Source organism: Cannabis sativa, chromosome 2 (assembly GCF_029168945.1).
Source record: "Cannabis sativa cultivar Pink pepper isolate KNU-18-1 chromosome 2, ASM2916894v1, whole genome shotgun sequence".
Classification (NCBI taxonomy): domain Eukaryota; kingdom Viridiplantae; phylum Streptophyta; class Magnoliopsida; order Rosales; family Cannabaceae; genus Cannabis; species Cannabis sativa.
Window position 1 is genome coordinate 78798639 of NC_083602.1, and position 19539 is coordinate 78818177.

A 19539-nucleotide genomic window follows, 5' to 3' on the forward strand; every position below is an offset into this window, starting at 1 on the left:
TTACAAACTTACCGTTATACATATCTTTCCAAGTCAATATCAGTAGTTGATCTTAAGATTAAAAGAATCTAAATCCTGATATGCTTAGGCTCAACTCAGGAGTGCTATTCATGTTCTTTGATTTATTAGTTAAGCCTACTTTTGGGTCAGGGTGATACGTATATTTTGGGAACATGATAGTATGATTGAGTGGGAGTGCTGAACATAAATATTGAATCTATAGCTTCTACTGGTATATAGAAGTCAAGTGATGATTCCCTTCGAGCTTAGCAAATAGAAGTAAATGGATGAGCTCTTGTTTAACTGACTAATTATTAGATCACTAAACACCATTTACAGGTAGCTAAGTGTTTTAAGGGGCAAAATACATTGAGGGGTGAGAACGGTAAAGAAATCCCATCTCGATGTAGATCATCTATATAGAGGATCTTTAAATCACAATAAGATTATAACAATGCTTAAATGAGATAGTATATTGATATCGTGGAACATACAATATGCTCTATATAAGTCTGAGAGTGCAATTCTAAGTTCTAAGAGTGGATTCAACGAAGAATTAATAAGTAGGAATTTACTTGGTAAATTTGGTTCACTTATTGGAAGCTCAGCATATAGATCCATGGTCCCCATTCTAGTTGAGAACATTTTTCTTGTAAGACTCATTAATTGATTCGTGATTGATCAATTATAATTCTAAAGTTAGACTATGTCTAATTTTATGAATTTTCACTAAGCAGGGGTGAAATTGTAAAGAAAAGAGATTCTAGGTTTATTTATTTATTAATGGACTTTATATGTCTAATTAATAATTAAATTAAATGACAATATTATTTAATAATCTATTTTAGTTATTAAATAATTAGTTTTGGCATTTAAAAGGTTAGAATTGGAAAATTGGCGTTTTTGAGAAAATAGAGATAAAATTTGATAAAATAGCAAAATTAAGTGAGGCCCATTACAACACCATGGCCGGCCACTTAAATAGTTTGTTGAAATTAATATTTTCATTATTTTAATGCCAAATAAATCCTAACCTAAACCTAGTAGTTGCCTATAAATAGAAAGTGATGGCTCAGTCAAAACATAAGTTTTCAATAACCTTTTCTGACAGAAATTTCTCTCTTCAGAAAAACTGAGCCTTCCCCACTTTCTATACCTTGGCCGAAATCCCTCTCTCTTTTCTTCTTCATCTTTTTCGTGACCCTAGTGAAAGAGTAAGTGCCCACACACAGCAAGCAGTAACTCAATCATAGATTGGAAGACTGTGAAGGATCAAACTTGAAGAAGGACATTCGGGCTCAGATCTTGATTATACTGTGCTACAGAAAGGAATCAAGGGTTAGAGATCTGAGTGGAAGGAGACATTAATTCCGCTGCATCAATGTAAGGTTTTCTTAACTTTATATGTGTTTAATTTATCGTTTTAGAAAGTTCATATTTAGGGTGTTTAAACAACATACTTGTGAGTCGATCTAAGATCCTGGTAAAATAATTCCCAACAAAGTGATGATTCCCGTCGAGCTTAGCAAATAGAAGTAAATGGATGAGCTCTTGTTTATCTGACTAATTATTAGATCACTAAACACCATTTACAGGTAGCTAAGTGTTTTAAGGGGCAAAATACATTGAGGGGTGAGAACGGTAAAGAAATCCCATCTCGATGTAGATCCTCTATATAGAGGATCTTTAAATCAAAATAAGATTATAACAATGGTTAAATGAGATAGCATATTGATATCGTGGAACATATAATATGCTCTATATAAGTCTGAGAGTGCAATTCTAAGTTCTAAGAGTGGATTCAATGAAGAATTAATAAGTAGGAATTTACTTAGTAAATTTGGTTCACTTATTGGAAGCTCAGCATATAGATCCATGGTCTCCATTCTAGTTGAGAACATTCTGCTTGTAAGACTCATTAATTGATTTGTGATTGATCAATTATAATTCTAAAGTTAGACTATGTCTAATTTTATGAATTTTCACTAAGCAGGGGTGAAATATTAAAGAAAAGAGTTTCTAGGTTTATTTATTTATTAATGGACTTTATATGTCTAATTAATAATTAAATTAAATGACAATATTATTTAATAATCTATTTTAGTTATTAAATAATTAGTTTTGGAATTTAAAAGGTTAGAATTGGAAAATAGGCGTTTTTGAGAAAATAGAAATAAAATTTGATAAAACTGCAAAATCAAGTGAAGCCCACTATAACACCATGGCCGGCCACTAATTGAGGTTTCTTCAAATTAATATTTTCATTATTTTAATGCCAAATAATTTCTAACCTAAACTAGTAGTTGCCTATAAATAGAAAGTGATGGCTCAGTCAAATCACAAGTTTTCACAAGCCTTTCTGACAGAAATTTCTCTCTTCAGAAAAACTGAGCCTTCCCCACTTTCTATACCTGGCCGAAACCCACTTTTCTCTTTTCCCTTCATAAATTTCGACCCTATTGAAAGAGTAAGTGCCCACACACAGCAAGCAGTAACTCAATCATAGATTGGAAGACTGTGAAGGATCAAACTTGAAGAAGAAGGACATTCGGGCTCAGATCTTGATTATACTCTGCTACAGAAAGGATACAAGGGTTAGAGATCTGAGTGGAAGGAGACATTAATTCCGCTGCATCAATGTAAGGTTTTCTTAACTTTATATGTGTTTAATTTATCGTTTTAGAAAGTTCATATTTAGGGTGTTTAAACAACATACTTGTGAGTAGATCTAAGATCCTGGTAAAATAAATTCCAACAGTCTATAACTTTTATTGGAATTTCGAAGTGAAACGATGATATCCTTCGAGCTGGGTTAAATAGAGATAAATGGTTGAGATCTCATTTCACTTCGCTGAAATATCATTTATACGGAGCTAAGTGTTTTAAGGATAAAATACATTGAAGGTGTAAAGGTAATTTAGTTCCTATTCAATGTAGATCATCTATTAGAGGGTCATTGATCAAATTAGGATTATAACAATGGATAACTAATAGCGTATCTATATCGTGGAACATATAGAGCATTCTATATGACTGAGAGTGCAATTCAAACTTCTAAGTGTGGATTCAATAAGGAATTAATAAGTTAGGGAATTTACTTGGTAAATTCGGTTCGACTTATTGGAAGCTCGGTTATATAGGCCCATTGTCCCCATACTAGTTTAGACCATACTGCTTGTAAGACTCAGTTAATTGATTTTAATTAATCAATTATAATTCTAAAGTTAGACTATGTCTACTTTATGAATTTTCACTAAGCAAGGGCGAAATTGTAAATAAAAGAGATTCTAGGTTTATTTATGAATTAAGAGACTTTATATGTCTAATTAATAAATATATTAAATGACAATATTATTTAATAATTAATTTTTAGTTATTAAATAATGAGAATTGACATTTAAATGGTTAAATTGGAAAATTGGCCTTTTTGAGGAAATGGGATTGAGAAATGACAAAATGGCAAAATTGCAAAGTGAGTCCCATTATCCACTAATATGGCCAGCCACTTTGTATGGGGTTTACAATTTATATTTTTTATTATTTTAATGTGATACAATTCTAACCTAAACCTAGATGGCATTCTATAAATAGAAAGTGTTGGTTTCAGGAAACTATGACTTACATCTTATTTTTTCTCCGAGAAAAACCTGAACCAAGCCGCCACCCTCTCTTCTCTTTTCTTCTCTTCAATTTTGAAATACCCTAGTGATAGAGTAGTTCCCACACACATCAAGTGGTATCTCAATCATAGTGTGGAAGATTGGGAAGGATCCAACCAACAAGAAGGAGAGAAAGAGATCTAGGTTCAGATCTTGGTGATGCTTTACTACAGAAAGGAATCAAGGGCTAGAGATCTGAACGGAAGGAGTCATTATATTCCGCTGCACCCAATGTAAGGTTTCCTAAACTTTATATGTGTTTATTTCATTGTTTTAGAATTCATATTAGGATGTTAATGAAACATACATGGTAGTAAATGTAGATCCTGGTAAAATATTTCCAACAGCTCGGGCCTATCTCCTTCGGCCAAGAAGTCCAGGGGCAGTGGGACAACCCCGTTAAGAGAGAAGGTGTCGAGCGAGGAAGTTATTGATCTCTCCAAGGAGCCAACCGTCGTAGACCCTTCTGCCCCAAAAATGACTAAGTCTAAAAACTCACGAGGAGGGATCTCAGACAAGCCCGAGCAGTCGAAGGGCGGATCCGAGCTGGTCAAAGTGGATCTGAGCAGATCAGGGCCCCTGCCCCACGTCTAGTGCTGCATCTAGAGACTAAGTGACGCAAAGATATGCTCACCCACTACATGACGCGGTTGGTCCCTGAGGTGAATGAGCAGCTGGCCGGGGCCGATAATGACCTTTCTCTGGAGCTGGTGATGGGAGGAGTCCTGAAGGAGTTCCTGAGGGTGAGTTCTTCCTGACAGTTTCCTCTTGTCTTTCTTCACATAGTTTTGATTGTAATGTTGCTTCTCTGTGCAGACAGGTTTGAAGATGGCTTATGCTTATTCCCAAGCTAAGTCGGTTGCCTCTAAGAACGCTACCATTTCCAACACTATGCGAGCGGAAGTGGACATGGCCAGGAAGGATGCTGATTAAGCTAGGGTTCAACTTGGGGCAGTCTAGATGGAACTGGGAGAAGTTAACAAGAAACTTCTCACTGCTGAGAAGAAGGTGGCCGAGCTGATTAAAGATCTAGAGGCTTCTGATCAACTTGAAACTGCCATTGCTTCCTTGTCCAAAGAAGTGACCAGCCTCTAGGAAGAAAGGGAGGTCCTTCGAGCTGTTTTCCATAGGTTGGAAGCAAAGAAGAAGGCCAAAGAGGAGGAACTTGAAGCTGAGGTTGAGAAGTACAAATCAGAGGCCGAGCAGTAAAGAATTGAAGTGGCAAGGCTTGGAGGTAAGGTGAACGCCTTAGAGACAGCGGGTCTCGAGATTTTTAATAACTTCTGGAAGGCTAATCCCAAGGAAAACTTTGATTACTTGGGCGATTCCAAAGACATGTTTCTTGAGTATTGCGCTTCTCAGGTGGCATATGGAGAATCCGAGGCGGCCCCTTCTACCTCCGGTCAGAATGTTTACATGCCCCCCGCTCGAACAACTGATCCTCAAGCTCCAACCGGCCAAGAAGACCTGTACAAAGAGCCTGGGACTCCAGCCGTTTGAATACTTCTTCTGTCTGGCCATATGGTCTTTTTTTAAGACAAAGTGACCGGCCAAGCGGTCTTTAAACTTGGAATTATTTTTCATTTTTCAGACAACGGGCTGATAAAAAAGGCAACCTTTAATCCCCATATTACATGCTTTTGTTATCTTTAATGAATTTCATCCTCTATTTATGATCATTGTGCAACTGTTTTTGTTTTATTTTTACCAAATGCTTTGTACAAGTATAGGTGTCCCCCAATTGACTGAGCAGACTTATGAATCTTAGTGAGTTATAATTTTTTTGTAAGTATGCTCTTTTTTCTGTTTGGGGTTTTGGGTTTGACAAAACCTTTTGTACGCATTGGATGGTAAATTAACATCATGCTAGTAAATTCGACTCAATTAGAATTTTGAAATAAACATCTTCATTCATTTATTAATCGAAAACGTGTTTGTTACCGTAGTAACTTACATAAAAGCTATTAATTTGATCTAATTTGATCTTTAGCTTAACATGTAATAAAGCAAATTGCAGAAATTAAAAATTGTACTTTAGATGGTGTTCATCCGACCTGAGTACTTTGTAATTTTGTCCGAACCTTTGGGCGTGGTCCGCCTAAAAGGCCATTCACTTAAGAATAAATGTCCTTTTTGTTTACTACTTGATATGGTAATCTGACCTAGTACTTTTATTTGTAGTATTTTCTTAAATGTTCCCCGTTCCCATACCTTGGTACCAGAACGAGTTGCATTTTTTCATCATACTTACCCAATTTGTATGCTCTTGATTAGAGAACTTCAACCACCTGATATGGTCCTTCCCAGTTAGGTCCGAGTACACTTGTCGTACTGTCTTTGGTGTTTAGAAATACTATCCTTAGGACCATATCTCCCACATAGAATCTTCGAGCCTTCACTTGTTTATTGAAATACCGAGCTACTTTTTGCTGATGGGCCATCACCTTTAAATTTGCCGTGGTTCGCTTCTATTCGATTTCATCAAGTGATTCGACAAGGAGTATGTGATTTACCTGTTGGCTATACGTCAATCTTCTGTAGAAAGGTGGCTCGAGTTCTACAGGCAGCATTGCTTCATATCCATAAGCCATGACAACTGGAGTCTGTCCGGCTGCCATTTTCTCAGTTGTTCGGTATGACCATAGAACTCAAGGAAGCTCCTCCAGCTAGTTTCCTTTAGCATCCTCAAGTCTTTTCTTTAGTGTATCCTTCAATGTCTTGTTGATTGCTTCAACTTGACCATTTTCTTGGGGATGCGCCACTGTAGAAAATCTTTTGATGATACCATGGTTCGCACAGAAATTAGTGACAGATTATGTTCTTCACAACAAAGTCTTGAAATTTTTTGGATGTAATAGTTACCAATGGCTCAGCTTCCGTCCACTTAGTAAAGTAATCAACTTCAACCATTGCATACTACACTCCACCTTTGCCTTTGAATAATTGTCCGATCAGGTCAATTCCCCAAATGGCAAAAGGCCACAGACTTTGCATATGAGTCAACTCGTTGGGCGGAGCTCGCGGTATCTTTGAAAATCTCTGGCATTTGTCACATTTTTTAACACGGACCTTGGAATTTTCAATCATTGTCGGCCAGAAATAACCTTGCCTTTGAATTTTCTTAGATAAACTCTGCCCGGCGGCGTGGTTTCCACAAAATCCATCGTGCACTTCAGACAAAAGTCGTGCAGCTTCTTCTTGGGTAACACATCTGAGCAATTGTATGGACAACCCTCGTCTGTACATAATTCCCTCTACTATGATGCACCGTGCAGCCTTCCTTCTCATCTTTCGAGCTTCATTTTGATTATCTAGGAGTTCTCTAGTGTTGAGGTAGGTTGCTATTGGCGTCATCTGTTGGGTTTTATGCCCTAAATAAAACTCATTACAATCTGATTAGTTATCAATTAAGAAGTGAAGTATGTTTACATGTATGTTACATGTTTATGGTTTAATACATATACTTGATATGTGCAGAAAATCAGTTAAATCCAGAACATATAGTTATTCACAATTACAGTATCGTCAATACAGTGGAATGTGATTGTGATTATATGATTCAAAAGATTTGGTCCCTGTTCATTAGTGTTTTGGATTTAGACTGATGTGATAATCAGCGATGAAGTATACTTACACTTGGAGTAAGTGTTATGTTCTTTCCAGAACATTGGCAAAGTATACTGGTTTCAAATGCATGGAGTATGCATTGGACTGGACCGATATTGAACTTGGTTAAAGATATTGTAAACTTACCGTTGTATCTTTCCAAGTAAATGTCAGAAGTTGATCTTAGATTAAGAGAATCTAAATCCTGATATGCTTAGGCTCAATCTCAGAAGTGCTATTCTTGTTCTTTGATTTATTAGTTAAAGCCTGCTTTGAGTCAGGATAATACATATATTTTGGGAACATGATAGCATAACTGAATGGGAGTGCTAAACATAAATATGGAAATCTATAGCTTCTACTGGTGTATAGAAGTAAAGTGATGATTCCTTCTGAGCTTAGTTAAATAGAAGTAAATGGATGAGCTCTTGTTTCAGTGACTATATATTAGATCACTAAAACATCATTTACAGGTAACTAAGTGTTCAAATGGGCAAAATACATTGAGGGGTGTAAACGGTAAATTGGTCCCGTCTCGATGTAAATCATCTATATAGAGGATCTCTAAATCATATTAAGATTATAACAATGGTTAAATGAGATAGCATATTGATATCGTGAAACATATGATATGCTCTATATAAGTCTGAGAGTGCAATTCCAAGTTCTAAGAGTGGATTCAACGAGGAATTAATAAGTTAGGGATTTACTTGGTAAATCGGTTCAACTTATTGGAAGCTCAGAATATAGATCCATGGTCCCCATTCTAGTTGAGATTATACTGTTTGTAGGACTCTATAATTGTTTTATGATTAATCAATTATAATTCTAAAAGTTAGACTATGTCTAATTTGTGAATTCTCACAGTTTCGGGATGAAATTGTAAATAAGAGGGTTTCTAGGTTTAATTATTAATTATGAGACTTTGCATGTCTGAATTAATAATTAATTTTAAATGGCAATATTATTTAATAATCTATTTTAGCTATTAAATAATTTGTTTTGGCATTTAAATGATTAGAATTGGAAAATGGCATTTTTGGAGAAATAGAAATAAAATTGAGGAAACTGCAAAATCCATGTGAGGCCCATTCACACCATGGCCGGCCACATCATTGCTTTTTCCCAATTATTATTTTTCAATTTAATTTGTCATTTAATTAGTAATCAAAGTCTAGCCTAAATAGGAAAGTGGTGAATCACACTAAATAAGGCAGTTATTCAATTACACAGTAAAAGAGGAAACTGTTTATTTGGAAAGTTGTGATCTTCCCTTTTCCTATTTAAAGCAGCCCCTCTCCTCTCTTTGTATGCATGTGTTTGCTTGAGAAAACTTTTCTTTGCAAAGTGTGTCACACGAAATCAAGAGAGAAAAACAAGAGAGAGATTTCGAAATCCCTAGTGAGAGAGAAGTGCCCACTCACATCATTCAATATCTCATCATAGTTTGGAAGACTGTGAAGGATCACATCCAACTGAAGAACTTTCGGGCTCAGATCTTGATTATACTCTGCTACAGACAGGAATCAAGAGTTAGAGATCTGAGTGGAAGGAGACATTAATTCCGCTGCAATCACTGTAAGTTATTCTTAACTTTTATGTGTTTAGTTCATCGTTTTAGAAGTTCAATATTAGGTTGTTAAATCAACATACTTGCAAATAGATCTAAGATCCTGGATAAATAATACCAACATCATCCAGTTTGGGCAAGTATCAATTGTTTCGATCTCTTCTGTGCCGGTGATGCTAGGTTCTTCGAGGAAATGGATAGGAACTAAATTTGCTCTATCAGTCACATTACTACTTGCAAGCTGGGCTAACGCATCAGTAGTCGTGTTTTCTTCCGTTGGAATTTGTTTGAGAGTGTAGCTTTTGAACCATGCGAGCAGTGTATTTTGCTGAGATATGCTATCTCATTTTTTCTCCCCGAGCTATGTATTCTCCAGATACGTGATTTACCATCAGTTGTGAATCGCTGCAGATTTCAATATGCTCGGCCTTCATCTCTCGGACTAGTTTTAGACTAGCAATTAAAGCTTTATATTCGGCCTTATTATTGGATGCTTTACATCCAAACTTGACTGCAGTGTGCAAGTGTTGCCCCCCAGGTGTGACAAGGGCGATTCCTGCACCGGATAGTTGATCTGTGCTGACCCATCCATATGTAGTTTCCAAGTCGGCTTGTCTTCACTGTTACTTTGCTGAGGTATTTGTACTGGCTCGGGGTTGTTTTTGAAATGCCTTCTTCCTTTCCTGTGCATTCTACCACAAAGTTTGCTAAGGCCTGGCCTTTGATTACTGTTCGGGGTTGGAAAGTTATTTCATACTGACCCAGTTCTACTGCCCACTTGAGTAACCATCTAGAGGCACCTGACTTTTGCAATATTTAGCGTAACGGTTGGTCAGTGTACACCTGAAGAGGATGAGCTTGAAAATAGGGCGTTGACTTTCTTGTTGCTAGAATCAGAAAGTAAGTGAATTTCTCTATCAATGGGTATCGACCTTCGACCTCAATGAGTCTTTTACTAATGTAATAGATCGAGTGTTGTCTGTTGTTTTCCTCTCTGATCAGCACGACACGTACAACATGCTCAGTGACAGCCAAGTATATCCCAAGTTCTTCTCCGTCTAGAGGTTTTGAGAGTATGGGAGGCTTTGCGAGCTGCATTTTTAGCTCTTGAAAATGTTTTTCACATTTCTCCGTCCACTCAAATTGCTTGTTTCCTCGCAAGGTGTTGAAGAATGGAACACACTTGTCTGTTGATTTTGAAACAAATCTGCTGAGTGCGGTGATCCGACAAGTCAAAATTTGTACTTCCTTAGTTCTTGTTGGCGATTTCATATCCAGGAGGGCTTGAATCTTCTATGGATTGGCTTCAATTCCTCGGTCATTGACAATAAAGCCCAGAAACTTATCTGAGCTGACTCCAAAAGAGCACTTTAAGGGATTGAGTTTCATGTTGTATTTCCTGAGGACTTTGAAGCATTCGTCCCAGTCATCTATGTGCCCCCCAGCCTTCCGAGATTTGATGAGCATCTCATCCACATATACTTCCATGTTTCATCCGATCTAGTCTTTAAAAATCTTGTTTACCAATCTTTGGTATGTCGCCCCAGCATTTTTGAGACGAAATGGCATGACTTTGTAGCAATATAGACCCATATCCGTTCGGAAACTTGTATGTTCTTGGTCTGGTGGATGCATTTTGATTTGGTTGTACCCCGAATAGGCATCCATGAAGCTGAATATTTTGTGCACCGCTATTGCGTCCACAAGCTGATCGATTCTCGGGAGTGGGAAATAGTCTTTGGGGAATGCCTTATTGAGGTCGGTGAAATCAATACAAACTCGCCATTTCTTGTTCGGCTTGGGTATCAGTACGGGATTAGCAACCCAAGCTGGGTAGAAAGCTTTATTTATGAAATTTTTGTTGCGTAGCTTTTCTATTTATTCCTTCAGGGCTAGGGCTCGCTCCTTGTCCAACAGCCTTCGCTTTTGTTGAACTGGTCGGAAGTTGGGATTAATATTTAGGACGTGCGAAATTATAGAAGGATCAATTCTGACCATATCCTCATGTTCCCAAGCAAAAATGTCCAGGTTTGCTCTCAGAAATTTTATTAAGGCAATTTTACTTCGAGCAACAAACCTTTTCCAATTTTAAGCTTTCTGGGCAGAATATCTCGGTCGATCTCAATCTCTTCTAGTTCTTCCATAGGTTCAACATTGCTGCTTGGGTCCATAAGTCGAGGATCCACATCTTCATCCTCGCCTTGTGAAGTTCCCTACTTAGAAATGTTTTCTCCGTCATTCGAGCTCTAGCTAGAGGATACTTCCTTCTTAGCCTTGGCTATGGCAAGGTTATAACATTCTCGAGCAACTTACTGGTTTCCTCTTAGACACCCTATCCCATTCTTTGTTGGAAACTTCAGGCATGAATGAAATATCGACGTAATGACCTTTAAATCATACAAAGTTGGTCGGCCTAGCATGAAATTAAAGGTTGATGGAACGTCTAATACCAAAAATTGTGCCCTTGTAGTTATGCTTGTCGGAGCTTGCCCAACTCTGAGGGCTAGGCGAATTTGTCCCAGAGGTGCGACTCCTTGACCGGAGAAACTATACACGAGTTGAAGATAGGGGGTTAAGTCTTTGAGTTGGAGCCCTATCTTTTCATATGTGTTCTTGAATAAAATGTTGGAAAAGGCTCCATTATCTATCATGGTTCTAGCCACCATCTTGTTGGCTATCTGGACTTCCACGACCAACAGGTTGTTGTGCAGAAATATGATCTTGACAACGTCTTCATCATTAAATGTGATGGTGGGTTCCACTGCTCGTGGGATCTTTGACTTCCTTTCTTCTAGGGCCAGGACTACTTCTTCTTACACATGTTGTACTGTTCGAGCATACCTCTCCCGAGCTTTTCCTGAATCTCTAGCTATGTGTGGAACCCCAATAATGACTTGCCGATGTTCGTCTACTGGTGGTGGTAGCAAGTCTTGGTTGTTATCGCCCCTCTGGTTCTGATCGGCCTTGACATACTTCTGCACGTGCGGATTATTTTTCCTTATTAGGAATTCGATTTCCTGCTTCAAATTGTTGCAATGATTGGTATCATGACTGTAATCTCCATGAAAATGAAAAAACTTTGTCATATCTCTCTTTCTGACATCTTTCTTCATGGGTGCGGGCTTCTTGTACGGGGCTAATGACTAAGTAGCAATATAAACACTTTCTTTGTCATCCGTCAGGACGGTAAATGCAGTATACTTAGGAGGATTCTCCCGGGGAGCTTTTCCAGTCTTGCCAGTGAGCTTTCCCTTTTTCCATTCCCTTGCCTATTATTGTTGTCGGACCGTTTACCACTTGAGCTTGAATTGCTCGGGTAATGGGGGAGTTGGACGGATGTCCTAGTAGAAGGAGCTTTTGACTGGCTAGGTTATTGTTCCCCTTCTGTTTGCTGAATGGCCTCTTCAAGTTTGATAAAACCTTTTACACGGTCAATAAAATCACTCATCGGGTCTACTAGTCTATTCTTTCTTATGTCCTTCCAAAGTTCGCCAAGAACTTCAATGCCCCCCAGTATCGCGGACAACTTTCGATCTTCGGTTACTCGTGCAACCTTAGTCGCCTCTGTCATGAATCCGCTGATGTAGGCTCGGAGAGGCTTCCCCGGTCTTTGCTTTACTTCGACCAGATCTCCTAGGTGTAATGGAAGTTGGCGAGAGGAGGATAATTGTGCATGGAACTCTGAGGAGAAAGCCTTCCATGAGTTGAACTTTTCAGGTGCCAGCTTAAAATACCATTGTTGGGCGGCTTCTGAAAGGGTGGCAGGAAAAACCCTACAACATACGTCTCCTCGTACTCCCTGCAAGTCCATTTGCATCTCAAAATACTTAAGGTGGAATAAGGGATCTTCCTTCCCAGTATACATCTTCAAAGTTGGCATCTTAAATTTGTGGGGCAATTCGAGGATATTAATCAAGTGGAAGAAAGGGGTTCCACGTGCTCGATCCAACTTGAGATCATTGTTCCTCTGACCGGCCAGGCCTTGGAACATATTTTTTAGTTCGTCCAACTATGCCTGCACGACTGGACTAACCTATTCGGGCTCTTGGCCGACTTGAGTCACATCAGCATCTCTTTGAGCGAGATTTTGACCGCAGGTTCTGGGTCGCACAATTGGCGCATCATGCTGATCGTCCACTCCTCTCCTCCTATTCCGATCAATTCTGAGATGATGAGTCGTTCCCAGTCTATCAAATACGGAAATGCCTGGCTGCCTCAGTGACTGATTGGTTTGGCCAATTTACTGACCAGGACCATTAACTTGGTTGGAATTGTTGGGTATAACTTCTCCTGATGAATTACTAGACAAGGTCTGCCCACCTACCACTTGGCCCACAGGTGGAACCTGTTACCGGGGAATTGGCGGCTGACCGTTTATAGTCTGAGAGGTATTCATCGCTGGATCTTCATCAATTTTTCCCAAGGGGATGACGGTTATAGGCTGTTTTCCAGCAGTCTGATAAGCTTTTCCTATCAACACAGTGGCCTGTCGACTACGGTCGTCAATGACTGCTTGTTGAGCCCTCAACGTTTCCATCTCCTTGTCCCTCCATTCGGAAAACATGCGCCTCTACTCTTCAAACGCAAGATTTACCGCGGCTCGGAGTTCTTCCTGATCATGGTGCAAGGTGTTGGTATGACCTTGCATGATTCCAAGAGCAACACAGAGGTTCTGGATTTCAGTGTCATCTCCAATGGTTGTTTGAACATTCGTAACGGGCGAAACAGCTGTGTTATGAATGCCCTGGCTGGTTGCTGAACTGGTATTCCCGGTCTCTTGCACGCCAGGTGCGATTTCCCTCACCAAAGTTGTCACACTGTGACCCGCAGTTGATGGTTGTCTGGGACTTACGGTTGGCAGAACCATTGTGTTCCCTGGGTTTCGCAATGTAGGATCCACCTCCTGTAGATTTACTGGATCAACCACACCTCTGCGAGTCTGTACCACCATCGTACTGTTGGGTTTTATGCCCTAAATAAAACTCATTTCATATAATCAGATTTACTTATTAATAAAGATCAGAAATAACATTTTATGTTGCATGGTTCACATGATTTATTTCATGATTATATGTATATAACGTATGAATTCTTTTAAAGTCCAGAACATATGAATTTGAAAAGATTATAGTGTTGTCAGCACAGTGGAATATAATCTTAATTATATGTTCAAAAGTTTATTCCTGATTTGTCAGAACACTGGATTTAGACTGACATGGTATAATCACCGATAGGTATTCTTACACCTTGGAAAAGTGTTATGTCCTTTCCACGATATTGGCAAAGTTTACCAGTATCGGATGTATGGAGTATACATCGGAAGGGACCGATATTGAACTTTGATTAAAGATGTTAAAACTTACCGTAATATCTATTCAATTTCAATATCACCTGTTGATCCTAGATCACATGATCGAAATCCTGATATTGTTAGGCTCAGTCTCAAGAGTATTATTCCTGTTCTTTGATTTGTTAGTTAAGCCCTCTTCTAAGTCAGGGCAATACATACATTTTGCGAACACGGTAGTGCAATTGAGTGGGAGCGCTAACATAAATATGGAATCTATAGCTTCTATTTGGCAAATAGAAGTAAAGGATGATTTCCTTCGAGCTTAACCAAACGAAGATAAATGGTGGAGATCTCATTTCACTTAGGTGAAATATCATTTATACAGGGTTAAGTGTTTTAAGGATAAAATACATTGTAGGGTGTTACGGTAATTTAATCCCTTTACAGTGTAAATCATCTATATAGAGGATCATTGATCACATTAGGGTTATAACAATGGATAACTAATGACGTGTCTATATCGTGGAATATATAGAGCGTTTCTATATGACTGAGAGTCCAATTACAAGTTCTAAGTGTGGATTCAATGAGGAATAAATAAGTTAGGGAATTTACTTGGTAAATTCGGTTCGACTTATTGAAAGCTCGGTTATATAGACCCATGGTCCCCATACTAGTTGAGACCATACTACTTGTAAGACTCAGTTAATTGATTTTAATTAATCAATTATAATTCTAAAAGTTAGACTATGTCTACTTTATGAATTCTCACAGTTTAGGGATGAAATCGTAAAGAAAAGGATTTCGAGGTTTAATTATTAATTAAGAGACTTTGCATGTCTAATTAATAATTATTTTAAATGACAATATTATTTAATAATCTATTTTAGTTATTAAATAATTATTTTTGGCATTTAAATGATTAGAATTGGAAAAATGGCATTTTTGGAGAAATTGAAATAAAATTGAGGAAACAACAAAATCCAAGTGAGGCCCATTTCACCCTATGGCCGGCACCTCTATGTGTGTTTCCCAATTATTATTTTCAATTTTAATTGCCATGTAATTGCTAATCAAAGCCTAGCAAAAATAGGAAAGTGGTGGATCACACTAAATAAGGCAGTTAATTGATTACACAGTAATTAAGGAAACTGTTTTATTTGGAAAGTTGAGCTCTCCTTCTCCCTATATAAAGCAATCTTTGTTCTCTTCTCTTGTAAGCCATAAGCCACGAAATTCAAGAGAGAAAAAAAGAGAAAATTTCGAAATCCTTGTGAGATGATTAGCGCCCACACACATCAAGTTGTATCTCAATCATAGTATCGAAGACTATGGAATTTCTACATCAAAGAAGGAGAAAAGAAGATCCAGGTTCAGATCTTGGTGATGCTCTGCTACAGAAAGGAATCAAGGGCTAGAGATCTGAACGGAAGGAGTCATATTATTCCGCTGCACCCACTGTAAGGTTTTCTAACTTTATATGTGTTTATTTCCATTGTTTTAGAATTCATATTAGGTTGTTACTCCAATATACTTGTTAGTAAATCTAGATCCTGGTAAAATAATTTCCAACAACTGGCACCAGAGCCATGGTAATGATTTACTTTCATGTAATATGAATTAAAACGATGATTGATTGCATGTTTTTGTGTTGATTTGGATGGCTTCATGTTGGTTTATGTGTTGTTTGATGAATGTTGATGTTGTACAGTTTCGTTTTCCATGAAAAATATTTTTTCAATTTTTGAAAATATTTTATTTGGATTCCTTGTGAAAAATTAAGCAATTTTGTTTTTTACGGAACTCGATTCCGATAAAAATTGAGAAAGATATGAATTTTGGAAGATTGGAAATCATGGTTGCTGCATGCAGCCTATCCTAGCAGTTCCCAACAAATTGCGAATTTTTGAGGTTTTTTCCCCAAAAATCCAATTTTTTCATGGATTGTTTCCCAAAATTTATTTTTCCAATTTTAAATATTTTTAAATTGAAATGTTTCCAATTTTAAATATTTTCAATTTGGAATTTTTCCAATTTTTAAATATTTCTATTTTGGAATGTTTCCAATTTTAAATATTTCCTATTATGGTCAGATTTAAAAATTTGTTAACTTCTTTAATATTTATTTATTATTTAATTATAAGATTAGATATTTTGATATTTAAGATATTTTAAATTAAAAGATAACTTTGTCTTTTTATTGAAAATATTATATTAAAATTATCTTATATGACAAATTAAATAATTAATAAATTTGAAATTAACATAGATATTTTTATAGATATACTTACCATAATGTTTTTCAAATTCAAAAATTTGTTATTTTGTTAAATATTTAATTATTTATAAATTATAAGTATAAAAATGATATTTTTTTTCTATATATATCATTTTTCCTTATTAGAAATTTATAAATCATATCTTAAATATTTAAATAACATAGATATTTTTGTAGAGATTTGAATATTGCTTAATTTGAGATATTTTGACATATAATTATGGTAATTATTATTCATTTATTATTTTATTCCTAAAATAATAATTATCTAACCAAATCTATTTTAAAATTGGTTTATTTTATTAAATTATAAGGTCTGAAAGTGATATTGAAGACTCTTTCCTTTCAAATGATTGATCTTATTAGATATTTAATTTGATTCAAATAAACCTAGATATTTTAAAATTAGTTTCCTTTATTTGGTTAGTTTAAGAATAATAATTTAATTATATTAATATCTTATTTCACATCTGTTACATGGACAATGTTTGTTTATTTAATATTGTTTATTCAAAATCTTTTAACAAACCTATTATTTATCTGTTCTAAATTGCTATGATTAACTTGTTGACAGATCTTGATCCAATGATCTGATTTTAATCATAGTCCAATTGACGATAGATCTTATAAATAATTTGTAACAGGTAAATTTTGTACTTCTTTTGTAAAGCCTGCTTAGTTAATTTGGAAATTATCGGTTAGTTATGATTATTTATGAAATTATTTATAGCTATTTAAATAATTTATTATGCTGTTAGTTATGGAATTCAGAAATGCATGGTTATGTTATTCAGTAGTTTTCATATTTTGCATTTCCGGTGCCCGGTATTTTGGAACTCGGCGTTTGGCTCAGTAGAAATCACAACTTAGCATGTTTTAGTTTGGGACGGGTTTTTAGACATTGGGAATGTCGGGATGGCCGGGAATTTAGAATTTCCCAAAAATACCCCTTTAGTGATTTTTATGTGTTTTTAGTATGGAGGGGCAAAATGGTCTTTTTGCCCCAATGACTTTTTGTCTTTTAGTGAATTGATTATTTAAATTTAAATGTTTATTTTTAGTATTATTTGGCTGAATAAATGGTTATGTTATGTGGCTTTAGATTATTTTTACAAAACTTAACACTTAGAAAAGAAAAAAAAAAATTGAAGAAAAAGCTTTCAAAAACACTCTCATTTCTCTCTCTATTTCGGCTGAAGCTTTGGGCAGCAAGGAGCTGATTTCTCCATTGTTATTTGCTTGTGAATTCATCCCTCTTTAAGGTTCATTTCAAGCTAGGTTAGCTCTTGTAACTTCTCTTTAATTTCTTGAGATTTTGATGAAAAAGTTGAGTAAATGCATGATTATTTGAGTATGTTGTTGCTGTGTTTAATTGTTGTTTACAGAAGCTTGATTAAGTTCTAATTGAATGGATTATATAGGTTTTAATGCATGCTAGTTGTGTTGTTCAAAGTTTTGAATTTTTATGCTTAAAAATGTGATTTTGAAGAAAATGAGGAAATTGGTTGCTGTGTTTGTGGTGGTTGTTTTCTATTGTTTGCAGAGGATTATTCATGCTTATTTAAGTAGAATTAACCAGGTTTGATTTCATGTTTGTGGGATTTGCTCAAGTTTGAGTTTAGAACTCAAAGCTTGAGCTTTAATGGCAATTTGTGCATCTGTGATTTCTGGGTTAGTTTGATGCCTTGGATATGTTCTTTGGGGTATTTAGAGCAGGTCTGGAAGGTTTGGAATAAATTGGGTTTGATTTGGTTGAGTTAGGAATTTTTGAAAAATTCCTGCGAGGAACCGGAATTCCGGTTGTGCAACCGGAATTCCGGATGAGGGTCCAGTAATTCCCAGAACCGGAATTCTGGTTGGGCAACCGGTGTGCCGGTTGGGGAATTTTCAGAACCCGTGTTTTTCCTCGTTTTTATGTTTTAAGGGGTATTGCCATGTTTTTTATCGATAGGGAAACTTTTAGTTCCTAGTTTAAGTCCCCGGGAAGTGATTTAGCGTGTCACTTATAGCGTTGTGATTTTTATGGTTTAGGAGCCAGTAATCCGCCACTCAGCTAAAGTTCCAGTCAGGTTGACCGGCACATCTGAATTCGGAATCCATGTAAGATTAGTATAACAGTATGCATATGTAGATTACATGTTTAGCGTGCATGTAGGAAGCCTGTTAGATTACATTAGTTATGTATATAGGCTTCGAACCATCCAACCCTGTCACGTCGGTACAATTTGGAGTATGACCAAGAATGAGTATGACCGATTCGACCGATCAGGCTGACATTTGGTTGGTGGTTCCGTGCTATTGACCTATCCCATTGGTACAGGCTGGAGTATGACCAGCAGCCGGAGTATGACCGGTTCGACCGATCAGGAGGATACTTGTCAATAGTACCGTCCCTGTGAACGTTCAAATCTCAGTACCATGTTGGACATGGCAGTAGTGGCTCGCATGCAGAGTGTTGGACACGGCAGTAGCGGGACTCAGTATCGTGTTTGACACGGCAGTTAGAATTATGTATGAGTATTATTATGCTTTTCTTACTGAGTCTGTCGACTCACAGTTTACGTTTATGTGTAGGTAAAGGCAAGGCTAAAGCTGATGGGCCGTGAGCGAGCTTGTGAAGATTGTACATGTCGGGGCGGTTAGGCCTGGAGCGTACGATCCTCGGGACAGCAAGGCTGATTTTTGTAACTGGTCGTTAGACGACCTTTATTTTATGTAACAGTTAAACAGTTAAACTTTTTGTAAATAATTTTAAAATCGGGATCCCGAGTCTTTTGAAATATTGTTTTATAAGTTTAATTAAAAAGCAAAATTTTAATTAATCACGTTTTTTCATAAACCTCGTTGATTAGCAACGAGCTGCACAGCACGTTTGAAAATCACGTAATACGCCTATGGTAGTTAGGGTGTTACAATTTGGTATCAGAGCCGCCAGGTTGTCTTCCGAAGATCGTCACGACATGTACAATCATCATCAGCAGTTAGCTCGGTTCACGGTTCAGTAAGCCTTTATTGCTTTAGTAGTTTATTTTATTCAGGTATAAAAAAAAAATAATAAAGAAAAGAAAAGCCTGTTAGGAAGCATGTTAGTAGCCTGATAGTAGAATAGGCGCATGTTTCGTTCTTAATTTCCAAA